Source organism: Cupressus sempervirens, chromosome 9, assembly GCF_028749045.1.
Source record: "Cupressus sempervirens isolate cs-2001-9-10 chromosome 9, ASM2874904v1, whole genome shotgun sequence".
Classification (NCBI taxonomy): domain Eukaryota; kingdom Viridiplantae; phylum Streptophyta; class Pinopsida; order Cupressales; family Cupressaceae; genus Cupressus; species Cupressus sempervirens.
In genome coordinates this window covers 828,277,803-828,292,166 of record NC_143126.1, presented here as the reverse complement: position 1 = coordinate 828,292,166, position 14,364 = coordinate 828,277,803, and the positions used below count along the sequence as shown (strand labels likewise).

The 14,364-nt window shown below is 33.9% G+C and overlaps 1 pseudogene; it reads right to left on the bottom strand.

Annotated features, from left to right (window-relative positions):
• Window positions 1-1,127: 1,127 nt before the first annotated feature.
• Window positions 1,128-6,092, bottom strand: LOC149541237 (uncharacterized; annotated as a pseudogene).
• Window positions 6,093-14,364: the final 8,272 nt, after the last annotated feature.

The following is a 14,364-nucleotide window of genomic DNA, read 5'->3' as shown; positions in this document are numbered from 1 at the left end:
CCATTCATTTCTTATCTTTTGGACAATTGAAGATAAAATAGGGCTACACCACAAGGACATTGATGTAGTACATATCATATGCTAGACTGTATAGAGCAGCAAAATTCTATCCTCCATTACAATGACATGCCACAAATCCTATTTATCTTAAGTATATCTCTATGGACTATTGATCAAACCTTCAGTATGCTCATCTATTGATCAACTCTAGAAATAATTAACACATGCTCAAATATTTGTTAATTGTAATTAATATGTTTATAAGCTATACAACTATCAAGAAGACAAATTATAATTAAAATTCTTAAATTTGATCAAAACACTGAGTTAAACATGTTGCAATGATCTCGTGGGAATACATAGGCATTCCAGTGCTATAAGGATAGATTAACATAATTCTAAAGCATGTTCTACTAAATGTGGTTTAATATTGGTTCACTTCAATTATCAGGTTATCTGATCACCTAAGAGACACTAGTGCCCCATATGCATGTAATGCTAAAACATATAAATATTCCTTCACAAGTATCCACCTTAATGGATTTAGAAGAGATAAAGAATTATTTTTTTAAACTCGCCTTTGTGCATTGCTCAACTTATGGTTCCAGAGGAAACAACGGTGTTCTTGTTTTAGGAAAAAATTTACCAACAGCCTATTGTTTAAGAAGGGATACTTTCTTCTTGACCTTAACACTTTTTGACATTATTTAATTTGGTATATCTTTGTCATAAATTTTTGTATAGAATAGTGCGCTAAAATAAGCATAAAATTGTGGAGCTGAAATTAAAAATTTCTTAAAGGAAGAAAAGGTTTTGTTTGGACTCTGAAATTTAACTTTTGACCAACAGACTGAGAGGACTTGCCCATAATTTTGGCACTATGGTTCATCATCTGTTCAAGATTATATCTGTGTCTTCAATCTGTGAGCAAAGAGCAAGTTTGATCATTAATTTTAACTATTTCATGGGGTTCTAATGTTTTCTATTTTACAGCTGACCAACTATTGAAGAATTCATCTACCTTTGATTTTGCTTTGGAAAAGAGACCACTTCTACAGCTTACCATCAGCCTATTACAAGTTGAATCATCCCAATCGTCACTCTTTAAAACATGTTGATGCCCCTTATCATCTGTCTTGTATAGCCTTAGAATAAATATCAATTATGCTTATTACACTGTCCAAATTCTCATTAAGACTTACAAATGTCATTTGAGTGCCTTCTTGCCTCTTTGATCTATTACTCATTGACTACATTACACAATGCAAAGATATCCTTCTCTAGTGACATTTTTTGGATTATTGGTAGACCATTTCCCACCAAAGTGAACAGTGTCCAATATCTCATATGTAACAGCATTGTGAATAAAAAATATTTTCATAAGTCTACCTAGCCACATCATAGCCTGATTCAGCATTCCAAGGCTACAAAAATGATAAGTAGTGTACTATAGGACACTGTATCTGGGACAAAACCCATTTTAAAAAGTTTTTCTAACAAAGTAACAACCAGACCAAGGGAATCCTTGCAGAGCCCATCCAAAATTGTATTGAAAGTGAATGTGTCTTGAGAAAATCCTGTGGAAACAACGCTCTCAAGGATATTAAAAGCTAGCTGAGTCATTTTTGTAATGCAAAGACCATTTATCAAAGTATTGTAGGTAATAACATCAGGAGCACAACCACTACATGATATCATGTTCATGATCTCCAAAGCTAGCTTCATATCAGCTGCCTTACAGTGAGCATTAATTAAAATATTGTAGGTAAAAATATTAGGGGACAAGCCATTGCTTGACATGAGGGTACAAAGCTGATTTGTTGTACTTATCATTTCTTGTTTACAAAATCCATTAATGAGAGTATTAAAAATAACGACATTAGGCGCAAGCGCAATTTTTAATCATTTCCTTTTCTAGCCCAAAAGCTAAGAATAAGTTTCCTTCCTTGCAATGTCCATCAATCAATGAGCTATAAGTGAAATTGTCAGGAAAAATGTGTTGATTTACCATTTTCGTAAGGAATCTATGTGCCTGCTTTATGTAGCTTATCTTGCAAAGCCCGTTCATAAAAGGAGTGTAAGCAATAACATCAAGTGGAATTTATTTCTTATCCATTTGTGCCCACAGTTTAAAAGCTTGTTCTACATTACCATTCTTGAGATGTTCATCAATCAATACACTGTGTACAGTTTTGTCATGAATCAAACCTTCTCCAAACATTTCCCTCAAAAGAAAATGCGCCTCCTATATATTACCTTCCTTGCATAACCCCATTGTAAGAGTAGTATAAGTAATCACATGAGGCAAAAGACCATTCTTTACCATATTATCAAATAGTTTGAATGCAACACTTGTGCAGGCAACCCTACAGTGTCCAGCAATAATGATATTATACATAAAGTTTTTTGGAGCCTGACCATTTAGAATTAGTTGGTTTAAGAGTCTGACTGCTTCTTCTAGCCTATCAACTCTACAATGACCTAAAATGAGCTGTAAGTGCACATATCAGGAGGTATGTTCCTTTCAAGTATGTAATGCAATATTTGATTGCCTCACTTTTCTCTGCCAAACTTGAAATAACAAGCAATGAGTGCGTTGATCCCTAGAGCAACCTGGCTCTAGGTGGTTGACAGAGAAATGTGCTGGGACATTGCAGGAGTGGATTGAACTTCAAGAAATTAATTTGGATTGTGTTATGGGGATGCATAAGGAGATGCAATATCCTTGGTAGAAATTGGTCAAACCATTTGAAGGGGTATTAAAAGCCTAATTCAAGACTGGTTTGTGTAGACCTAGAAACCCATGGAAACCATCACCTTTGGGTTTGATATATATGTTTCTTGCCTTGTAGGATAGAAAGGTCTTCTAATGAGCCTATTCAACATAATTGTTTTCTATTGTGAGATTTTCAAGATTTTAATTAAATTGACATTTCACGTTATTTTTCGACATGCTATAATGTTGTACATTATACTCGGTAGAATGAAAACTTCTCTATTATTTTCTTCATGTAAATAAAGCCAAGACAATTTGTGTATTGTTCATCAGTATATATTTTATCTTGTGAAACATCTGCATAACATCATGAATTTGATTTTGCTTTCTTGTAATGTCTTCCAAAGGCTACCAATAATAGAAACCATTAACCTTTTTTTGTCAGTTGGCCCTTTGAGCATTTACAGGGCTGAAGACTCTATTATTGATGAAGTTTAATATTCTAATCACTTGTTCACCTTTGCTCATCCCTATGAACCCTAACGTTGGCATGATACCCTCAAACTATCTAGCATAGTTGGCTCGATTGCATAATAATAGATTTGTAGGTTATTCTAGTAGTTGATTTTATTATTTTGAAGCAAACTGTTTCTAAGCTTCATCTAGATTGATCTAGTAAGATGCATACATGTGTATAGAATGAATTTTGTAAGTATGGATAAGTTTGTAATTATACACAGGGATAGTAGATGCAAATTAGACAGGGATACTCAACTTTGTTACAATAGATATTCTTTTTGAGAATTTTGGAATTTGAATTGTCTAGAGTTTAGAAATGATAGGGGTAATACCTTGGATTTTATATAAGGGTTATTATTGGAGGGCCTTTTTGTGTCCATTGATTAGATCTTGATAGTTTTGTGTTCTATTTTTTGACTCGTCAAATTTGTTTGCCTTGCTTTTGGATTACTGGTATTTATGAATATCTTAGGAGGTTGTTATAAGCACTAGTTTGAAAACCCAAGTTAGGGAACAAAGCAAATGAGAAATGTCTAGTCCAAAAAAAGGAAAACATTGTATAGGGTGCATATAAATATATTCAAAACAAGGCAAGAAATGTCAATCTATAAAACAAAACTTCAACTCGCCTTTGTAACACTGGGAAGGAGACTCTTCAACGTTTCTAGCTGTTATTTGATCCTTTCACGCCGCCTTCTTTCTGAAATCTCTTTCAATGGATCAACTTTGAAGCATTCACGAGCTCTCCTCTACTACAATCAACCACCAAAGAACCCAAGATGTCAAACCCTACCGGTGTTGACACTATTAAACCCTTTTGTCGCGTACTCCTAGCCACAAATCATAGTGGTAGAAAATGGTTCAGTGCACGATTCTTATGGGTCGCGTAACAATAAGATTAGGGCGGCAAACATAACTTTTTTCAATTTTTGCTTAGTGTGAGCCTGTGTTGGTCAAAATTTTGACCAACACGGGCTCATCTTTAACAAAAGTCATCACAATTCGACCAAATTGACCCTAAATTATAAAATGGTCAAAATTTTTGGTTGAAAATTCGAGTCAAATGTACTAGTGATAGGTCTTTAGAGATCCAATAAAATTCAGTAGGAATGCCATCCAGACCTGGGGCTTTGTTATCTTTTATCTTTTGGATGGAATCAACAATCTCTTGCTGGGAAACAAGCCCTTGGAGGGCAAAAATATCATTCTCTACAAGCTTCTTGGGAATAAGCTCAGAACATCTAAGTCTCATTAACCTAGAATTATCATCATCTTTAGAAGTAAATAGGTTCCTATAAAAAATTTCAAAGGCCAAAGAAATATACTAGCCTGTAAGAAACTCCTTATCATTGTCAAAGATTCTGTCAATCCTCTCTTTTCTTTGTTTCTCCTTGAGTAGATTAAAAAAATATTTAGTACCTTTATCACCAAACTAAAGCCAGTGATTGCGGCTTTTGATGAAGGCCCCTTTGGCTTTAATATGTTGATGTTTCCTGAGAGAGTTCCTAGCAAGGGACACTTGCTCAGCAAGGATGGTAGAGTTCGGTTGAGATTGGATATTGGTTTCAACCACAAAGATCCGATTAGAGAGCACCTTCTCAATTCATCTATAGTTTTTGGCTTTCATTTGGCCAAAGGTTTGAAAGATCTTAGTCCAGGAAGAGATATTTAGCTACCATCTATCAATATGAGTCAAGGAGTTGTTTTGCAAGTTGATGAGTCTAATCATATTAACAACAATACTGACATCTTGGTCCACAAGAAGAGAAGTATTAAGGATGAATCTATGGGGGGAACTACAAATCGAAAAGATGAGCAACCTAAATTTGATCTAGACCAGGGTGGGACAATGATCAGATAGAGTAGTAGGAGAAGAAATTATTGTCAGCATAAAATCTGTCAAGCCTAGAGTAAATTTGATTAACTCCTTGTTGGAAATTACACCAAGTGAACCAAAGAGACCTTTTCCCAGGTGTTTCTCCTCCAAGGGGATCAAAGAGATGAAAGTGATGCTTAAACTTATTCTAGTGATATTTTTCAGTGTGTTTCCATTCAAAGGGGGAGCCCCCAATTTTATCTCCAGGGTTTTCAATCATATTAAAGTCGCCACCAAAAAACCAAGGAATGCTAGGGAGGGAAGTGAGCCAATCCCAAAGGATGATTCATTCATTATAATCATTAGAAGCATATATAGAACAAATTCCAAAGTGAGAGTTATTAATATTAAAAGTCACCCAAGCAGCTCTGTTGCAAGGAGAGATTCCAAAATTAGTGATAAATTGAGTCCACTTAAGGTTGATAAGGAGAGCAACTCCACCCTTGCCCTTGGTATGGTTAGTCACGATCTTGAAGGAATCCTTATAGATAAAGTTAAGGGTAGTATCAAGGTTGAAGACAACAGTCTTAATTTCCTGTAACATCATAATATCAGACTTAGCTTGAGAATCCATGAAATTTTTCACAATAATCTTACGGTCAGGAGATTCAAGGCCTCTCACATTCCAAGAGATAATATTCATTGTGAAGGCATTTTGTTGGAGCTAGTAAGGGGATCAGAATCCCCACCTTTCTTCTTGCTTTTAGAACCGAGAGGTCGACCCTTTTTTTTTTAGCCAGACTTAATCAAAGCATCTTCATCCTCACTGATATCATCAGTAAGAAGAGCAGAGTCTTTAAGAGTCATCTTAGAGTTAGAAGGGACCGGGTTAGGCTTGGCATAAATAACCTCGATAACCACATTATCATCAAGCTCTTTGAGGGAAGGCACAATGGGGTTGGGAGGAGTCTCTTCTGAGTTGAATTCAAGGTTAGGAGGAGGAGGAACCATGTCAGGGTTGAAATCCCTTATCTCCTCCATGGGGGAAACACTATGATGTAGGTCAATGAGGCCAGAGGGAGAAGGCAAGGGATTAGGTTCAATTTTGAGTACCAACAGAGGGTGAAGAAGAAGCACCCTTATCACTAACATTGTTTATAATCACCTTGGAGTTAACAAGGTTAATAGAGACAGTCATGGGGGAAGTCGAATTGGGAGAAATCATAGGGGTATTGGCATTTTTAGAGGTATCTAGGGTTTCAGTTGAGGAAGCCTTTTTCTTATTCACAATAATAGGGCAATTTTTCCTTTGATGCCCTTCTTTCTTACAAAGAAAGAAAGCATTTAGGCCGCCTAGAATCTCAACAGGGCAAGTAAAAATGTCACCACCAATATTAAGATTCAAGCTTGGAGGGATGTCAATCTCAGGTTTGATAGAGATCAACATCCAAGCATCCAAATTAGGCACCAATCTAGACGTCTCATCTATACATATAATTTTCCCAAATTTGTCCATTAAGTGAGGAAGAAATTTCCAAAGGAATGGTGGAAGTTCTTTAACAATAACCCACTGAGGGCATGACAAGGCAATAATTTCCTCATTAATCACATCCTAAGACCAAGCTAGGGCACGAAAGGATGTTTTACCAACAGTCCAATACTGCTTTTTCAAGGCCTCAACCTACGATTCATGAGTGCTGAAGAAAATGATAAACAAGCCCCTTTGAATCTACCTACAGAATGATTTTTTTTAATCCCAATTTCAAGTTCTAAAAGCTATGAAACCAGTCATCCATAAATTTATGGGGAGGGCATTTATCAACATCAACATAGGAGAAGAAAATAGCAATAGAACTTAACCTACATTTCTCCATTGAAATCTCTTGCAACATCTCATCATTTGGCATAATGAAGACTTGTTCCAAGGAGTTACCAGAGCCCTTACCTTCGGTTCTGGGTTGATTGCACGGAGGAGCATGAATAAATCTTGCAGAAGAGGAGATACCATTGCTGGGAGGGGCAACCGTCTCAGCAAAGGATCTCCTCGGCAGATTTAGGGCACCGGGATCAAGGGGAAATGGCACAATAATAGGTTCGGGCTCAATAAAAAATATAAAATAAAAAACAATAAGCAAGATAGAGAGAATTAAAATAAATTCAATTCAATTGCAGAGGGAAGGGAGAAGGTACTCTACGTGGAGGAGATATCTCTCCTCCACAAAAATGCCATAGGCAGGTGCGCTAGTATGGGATCAAGATTCGGCTCAAAATTTGTTCCAACCAGTCGACGGCCACCAGGTGCGCGGGAGCCGAATTAAAATGTCTCGAAAAAGAAAATTGCAATCGCATCTGCTATTAGATTCACCTGCTAAAGATTGCCTGTTGAAGTTCACATTTTTCCCTTTCAAATAAAATCATCTTCGTACAAATAATTTAGTTATAACAATTAAATTTATACCTATTAAATTATTTATACAAAAATATTAGCTATAGAACAATAACTAATAGTACCATAACATTAGCTGCCAATTAAAACTAAAAAAGACACGAGGATAGATAATTTAAATTGCCTTATTCTAAGACTAGTCATTATAAATATTGTTGATTTCTAAGAATAGATCACATCATTTGTGCCTTCAAATTCATCATTAAATTTAAATCCAAATTTTGGCTCTATAATTTCACTTATCTAAAAACTTATTTGTTAATGTTGCCCTTTTTATCTTCCTATGCCATTGTATTTAGAAAAAGAGGAACTATATTATACCCCAAATAATAGATGCATATTTGTACATTATACACATATGGTGAAGCATATTTTAGTTTATTAAGATTACCAAGAAGCACTTTAGTTTATTTTCTAAAGATTAATTATATTGAAACTAAATTAAAAAACTTTTCAAATAGATAATGAAATATTAGTTTAATGTATTAGACAAGGAAAGGATCAACAATATTTTTAGTTCCCGGGAATACTTACGCATTCATGTAGATGCTAATATGAGGCAACGGCTACCCAGGTAGGAGGATTGACTGCCTGGATCGCCGAGTTTCTCAAATGTCGTGCCAATTCCTGCCATGCCCTGCCCCCTCCACTGACAGTGTCAGAGAGTAAATCGTGCACCAACAGAATGGAGATGATTTTTATTTTTTATTTTTTATAAAGTATTAACATAATTCACATTGTATGGTTTTTCTTGAATAGTTTTATGATTGTTAATATAAAATTAAGTTTTTATAATTGTATATAAAATATTTTTATAATTAAATTAATTTCTATAAACTTAAATTTATGTTTTATTACTTTTTTTAATTATAAGGTATATTCATTTTATTTTATAACTTAATTTATTTTGTATTTATTAAAACATTTGTATTAATCATATAAATAGTTTCAAAATAACAATATATAAATAACATTTGTATTTATTGAAATAACATTTGTATTTATTGCAATAATAAATTTATTGTATAATTTTACAAATATTTAATTTAAAAAAAAGATTATTATTTTTTGATTAAAATGAATTGTCAAGAACTTATTACTTTTTATATTTAATATCATTTAATAAAACATTACATTCAAATTTAAATTTTTTTAATCTTATTAAAAAGAAATCGTTTGTAATACTTTATAATAAATTTTCCTAGCTAAATAAATAAATAATTTTGTTTAATACTAGCAAAATTTATAATAAAGTATTTAAAATGATTTCTTAATACTAGCAAAATTTATCTAATCGTTTTTCAGTTACACTAAAAGATTTATTTTTTTTCGTTTTCTAAATTTTAAATTTATTTTGGAATGGTTCAAATATTTTAATTAATAATCATATAAATAATTAAGAAGCAATTATTTTCATTTTTATGTGTAAACTTTTAAGTATTTTAATTTTTAGGAAAAAAAGAAGTTTTAAATGGTGTATTTATTAAATTATATAAATAATATTAATAAATTTAATTAAAAATTATTCTTATCTATTTATTTGTGAAATATATAATTAGTATTAATTTAACAAATAAAGATATAATTTCTTGTCCTGTGGAAACCCTAGGAGGTTTGAACGCGTGTTTTTTATGTAGAAAAGAGGGGCATCTTAGGAAAGATTGCCCGATTATCAGAAATAAAACCCAAAAGAATACTAATCCTTTTAACCTCCCCACTTCTACCCACCTGATTCCCCCTTCCTCTGTTAATATTAACCCTATGCCTTCCTTAATTCCCCCCTCACAATCTTTCCCCTCTCCGCCTCAAATTCCATTTTCTCAAAATGTGTCATTTACTAGCATAGTGGATACAGATGGTTTTCAAACTATTACAAAAAAAAGGAAAAATCGGTCAAGTAAAAAAGACTCGGCCCCAAATATGTTTTTTGTATCCCCTCTTTCAGAGGCTAATATGACTTCTAAAGATAAGGCTAATCCCTCTGTCCCCCCTCCATTTTCTCATCAAGCTACTACCAAACACATTTCCTCAAAACAGAACCCCCCTGTGAAAGTGTTTCAAGAGATCTCGGATGATTTCATACTTGAAGTCATTCCGATAGCCCCTGTTATTGTTAATAATCAGTCTCCAGAGCTGAAGGTTCTTCCCCTTCTCTGTCTGATAATGAGGATATCCTCACTGCTAGAAGGAAAGGAAGACCTCCGGGATCCAAGAATAAAAACAAGAATAGTAAGAAGCAAAATCAAACTGACTCTGAGGATGCTTCTTCTATGGAGCACATCATGAGTATTGAGGCATCTCATTCTCTAATTTCGTCTCAATGAATTGTGTTTCTTGGAATATTAGAGGACTAGAATGTCCTGATAGAAAGTTTGTTATTAAGAACTTTATCAGTTCTCGAAACAATATTGATATGATTATGCTTCAAGAAATTAAGTCTACTGGATTCAATCTCGAATCCAATCTTAATTTTATCTAGAGAGATGCTATCAAATTCTCCACTAATCACCCTCAGGGTAGAGGGGGAGTGGCGATCTTGCTCAGCCCCAAATGGGGACCTAAAATTAAAAGTTTTGGTTTTTCACCTTGTAATAGAGCTATTTGGTTGATCTTTAGTCATAATGATATGGATTTTGGTATATGTTATGTCTATGCTGCCAATGATTATATGGAAAGGAGTAAGTTTTGGTCTTGGCTCGGCTCGCTTCCTGACATTCCCTGGATGTTTGGAGGTGATTTCAATATGATAGAGAATCAAGAGGATAAAATGGGAGGTCTCCCTTTCTCTTGGAAAGAGCAGGAAAGATTTAATTGGAAGAACTTTAAAAGGGCTAAATCCCTTTTTGATCCTTTAAAAGGAAGCAAGAATAATAACCCTGGCCTCTGGTTTACTTAGTGTAATTTTCAGAAGGGTCAGTATAGAATCTACTCTAGACTTGATAGATTCTATCTTAATAGCAATTTCTTTTCTATGATTCTGGATAAGAATAATAGCTTAGTGCTTGTCTCCCCTTCCACTCTTTCGGATCACCACCCTATTTTTATATCTGTCAATCTTGGCTGCTCACCTAGTTATAGCAATTATTCTAACCATAAATTCATTCTCAATACTAGCCTTCTAGAGGATAATGATGTTCTTGCTGCCATTTCTATTATAAGGCTCATCAATGAGTCTCATTTTCCCTCTTTATCCTATACCCGTAGGTGGAGTCTTGATGTTTCTACCTGGCAGAATTTTTTAAGAACTATTGGTCAAAAGAAGGCCAAAGATTATAGATATAAGGAATCTTGGCTTAATAATAATCTTTATAATGCTGAAATGGATATCCAAAATAACCCGAATGATCCTTATCTCGGTCACCAGCTTGCCCATGCTAAGAATGCTCTCAGAAAACATCAACATCAAAAAGCTTTGGGGGCAAGAATTCGTTCAAGAGCCCATTGGTTACATTATGGGGATAGAGGTAGTAAATTTTTCTTTAATCTTATTAAACATAAGCAAGCTAAAGAATCTATTGATAAACTGCTTATTAACAATCATCTTATTACTGATATTGATATTATCAAGAATGAATTTGCTGAATTCTATAAAAATCTTTTTACTTTAGAGGATACTCAGGAGGCTAGGGCCCTTAGAGATCACTGTAAGAATCTTATTCCTAAAAGGATCTCGGTTGAGGACGCTTCTATTCTAGAGTAGCCCTTGTCTCTTGAGGAAATTGAGAATTCAATCAATTCCCTTAATAATGATAGAGCTCCTGGGCCTGATGGGCTACTTGTAGAATTCTACAAGGCTAACAATAAATGGATTAGCAAAGTCTTAATTAATATTTATAATGAAGCCATCGATGCTGGAACCCTAGGTAGGGATATTAATTCTGGAATTATTAAATTCATACCTAAGGAGGGTGATAAATCCCTTATTAAGAATTGGACACCTATAACTCTTTTAAACGTTTCTTATAAAATTTTGGCTAAGATTATGTCAACTAGGCTTGAAGCTATTCTCCCCAAATTTGTTTGCCCTACCCAAACTGGTTTTGTGAAGGGTAGATATATATTAGAGAATCTTATTACTAGTTGGGAAGCTCTTAATTGGGCTAAGCATACTAAGTAAAATGTTTCTATGTTTTTGTTGGATTTTGAAAAGGCTTATGACAGAATTGAATGGAATTTTATTAACATGATGCTCGAGGCTTTTGGTTTCCCGTCTTTCTTTTGTGGTATTGTTAAAACTCTTCTCAAGGATGCTTATGCTCAAGTTGATGTCAACGGATCCCTATCTACCCCTTTCCCTTTGGGAAGATCGATTCGGAAAGGGTGCCCTCTTGCTCCCGCTCTTTTTGTTATTGCCTCTGAAGCTCTTTTTTATATTCTTAGGGACAACACTTTATCCCCTGCTGTTAAAGGAATCATCCTTCCTAATAATAAGGAGATTATAAACTGTCAGTTTGTTGATGATACTTCTCTGTTTCATGAAGCCTCTGAAGAGAATTTTGTTGCCATGATCAATAAACTTAACTTCTTCTGTAAAATTTGTGGAGCTAAATTATCTCATGCCAAATCTATTTGTCTTGTTTGGAATGATCAACCTCCTAATTGGTTTAGTAAATTTGATTTCCAATGGGGTGGTCCCTCTAAAATTGTTAGATACTTGGGTATCCCTTTCTCTGTTGATCCCTCTTTAAAAGAGATGTGGGGTTGAGTCAAGGATAAGATCCATAATAAGCTAAACAAGTGGCACAATAGGTCTTTATCTCTTGCTGGAAGAATCCAAGTTTGCCAAAAGATTTTGTCTTCTTACAATATATATTATGCCTCTGCTTGGATGTTTAATGACTACCAAGTTTTGGAAATCCAGAAAGCTATTAGAAATTATCTTTGGTCTGATGGGAAGGGAAATAAAAAGTTGCATTCTGTCAATTGGAATTGGTGTCATGTTGATAAGCTCCTTGGGGGCCTTGGGTTGAAAGATCTAAGACTTTGTGGTCTTTCTTTAGCCTCCAAATGGATCTTTCATGCCTTAGAGGGAGGTGATCCTTGGAAAGTTTTGATTCATAATAATATTGAGAGGGGATATCCTAAAAATGCTAAATTCTGGAAAAATCTTCCTCTCACTGATCTCATTTGTGGTGAATTTCCTATTATAATTCAAGGCTCGGCAGTTTTTAAATCCATCTGGAAAGCTTGGAACCATGTTAGGCAATTCATCACTAACAAAGACTTCTATGATAATAAAACCCTCCATGGTGAAAGATCCATTTGGTGGAACCTTAAGCTTGGTAATAAACCCCTTGCTCTTACCCAAGGGTGCTTGGCTAAGTATTGGGCTAACCTTGGAATCAAGCAATTCAATGATATCTTTGAAATGGACGAACTTATCCCTTAGGATGCTTTAAAGAATAAATTTAAACTTCCTGAATCTCATAAAAAGACTTATAGTATGATTGTTAAAGCTAGTAATGATATCCCTACCCTATGTCATGTGCACTCTAATAGTTATTTGAAGATAAAATGGCCTGATGGTATCATCATCTCCAAACTTAAAGTGAAGAATATTTATTTTGTTTTAAATTATAATGTTGACATAATCAATCATATTAACAATATTTGGATTACCGATTTGGATATTTCTTCTTGGATGAAGGTTTTTAATTATCTTTGGAAAAGTTCTATTGATCCTAAAATTAAAAGTTTTAAATGGTTACTTATTCTTAATAAGTTGCCTATTAGGAACTCCTTCTCTGATATTAACTATTGCAGCATTTGTAGAACCCCAAAAACGGGAAAGCATATTTTCTTTGAGTGCACTTTTTCCAAAGAGGTTTGGTTAATGTTTGGTATTTTTATCCCTTCTAATTTCAGTATTTTTGAAGTTATTACTGGCTTTATCCTTAATGCTAGAAAAGATGTTAATATGTTTTGGGATATTACCTCATCTTACATTTTATGACAAATTTGGAAGTGCAAAAATGAAGAAAGGTTTCAAAATATCCCCAGAATGCTTACTGAGGTTTTCCGAAGTCTCACTTATTTTAAAAAAATTTCGCAGATTCAGATGACCATGAAAATCAACAAGGCTAAATTCAAAAGGCTGCTCAAGGATGATCATGCTACCTTTTTTGTGAATGAGGTTAATCATGGATACTTCTGGAGGTTGCACTTGGATAACATACATGTTTTCAATCAAACCTTTAGTAGGTTTAGCAATGAGATTAAAAGAAGACCTCACAATGCTTCTAGTGAGATGGTTTACATGTAGAATCAAATTCAAGATCTGAAAAGCATGGTGTGGATGGATGGCCCCTTGGGCTGGGTAGCTTGGGTGGATACCTAGGCTGTTGAGCTTTACTTGGTGTCATGGTTTATGATTTTGTTCTGTTGTTTCGTTGTATATACCTTATTTTGATGGTGTGAGGCTTGGCCTCTGAACTTTGATACTCTGTGATCTCTTGTAATTTTGATCTCCTTATTTCTAATATAAAAATAAAGATATAATAAAAAAATTATGTAAATTCTATAATCATTGAAGGTGCTTCGTTGTTCTAATTTTCACCGTCTTGAACTTGACATTTCCATTGTTTTTGTCCTTTATGAGATGGTCAATATATTAAGTTATGTAAATAATATAGTCACGATTTAAATAAAATTTATTAACTTAATATAGTCTTGATTTTAAAAAAAATCTTCCAAAAAAAATGTTGTAACTTCAACCAACTTGAATATTAATAGATTTGAGTTCATTTTTACAAAAAATTATAAATTTGTTATATCAAATAAAAGATATTAATTTTAATTAGCTTTATTATGAATTAGAATTTAATTAAATTCAAATATTTTTTTGTAAAATTTTACTAAAATATTTGT